Here is a 728-nt window from a genome sequence, read left to right as displayed (position 1 = left end):
AAGGAGGATGCTTGGTGATTATACTATACCTACTTCCAATTTTTATGGAAGAAGCATCTCAATCCCTACCATTGGAGCAAACAATTTTGAGCTGAAGCCTCAACTAGTTGCTTTAATGCAACAGAACTGCAAGTTTCATGGACTTCCATCAGAAGATCCCTATCAATTTTTAACTGAGTTCTTGCAGATCTGTGAGACTGTTAAGACTAATGGAGTAGATCCTAAAGTCTACAGGCTCATGCTTTTCCCTTTCGCTGTAAAAGACAGAGCTAGAACATGGTTGGACTCACAACCTAAAGATAGTCTGGACTCTTGGGATAAGCTGGTCACGACTTTCTTGGCCAAGTTCTTTCCTTCTCAAAAGCTGAGCAAGCTTAGAGTGGATGTTCAGAACTTCAAGCAAAAAGATGGCGAATCCCTCTATGAAGCTTGGGAAAAATACAAGCAGTTGACCAAAAAGTGTCCTTCTAGCATGCTTTCAGAGTGGACTATTTTGGATATATTTTATGATGGTCTATCTGAGCTTTTTAAGATGTCACTAGACCATTCTGTAGGTGGATCCATTCACCTAAAGAAAATGCCTGCAGAAGCTCAAGAACTCATTGACATGGTTGCAAATAACCAATTCATGTACACCTTTGAGAGGAATCCTGTGAGTAATGGGACGCCTCAGAAAAAGGGAGTTCTTGAAATTGATGCTCTGAATGCCATATTGGCTCAAAACAAAA

General features: G+C 40.2%; 1 non-coding gene across 1 annotated transcript; it reads right to left on the bottom strand.

Annotated features, from left to right (window-relative positions):
- Positions 1 to 370: 370 nt before the first annotated feature.
- LOC112793974 (small nucleolar RNA R71) lies at positions 371 to 474 on the bottom strand. Its single transcript, XR_003198658.1, has one exon. It is a non-coding gene; the product is annotated as a small nucleolar RNA R71 (small nucleolar RNA).
- Positions 475 to 728: the final 254 nt, after the last annotated feature.

The sequence above is a fragment of the Arachis hypogaea genome, chromosome 3, assembly GCF_003086295.3.
Source record: "Arachis hypogaea cultivar Tifrunner chromosome 3, arahy.Tifrunner.gnm2.J5K5, whole genome shotgun sequence".
NCBI lineage: Eukaryota > Viridiplantae > Streptophyta > Magnoliopsida > Fabales > Fabaceae > Arachis > Arachis hypogaea.
The sequence above is the reverse complement of the archived record's forward strand: the minus strand, read 5'-3'. Positions and strand labels throughout refer to the sequence as shown.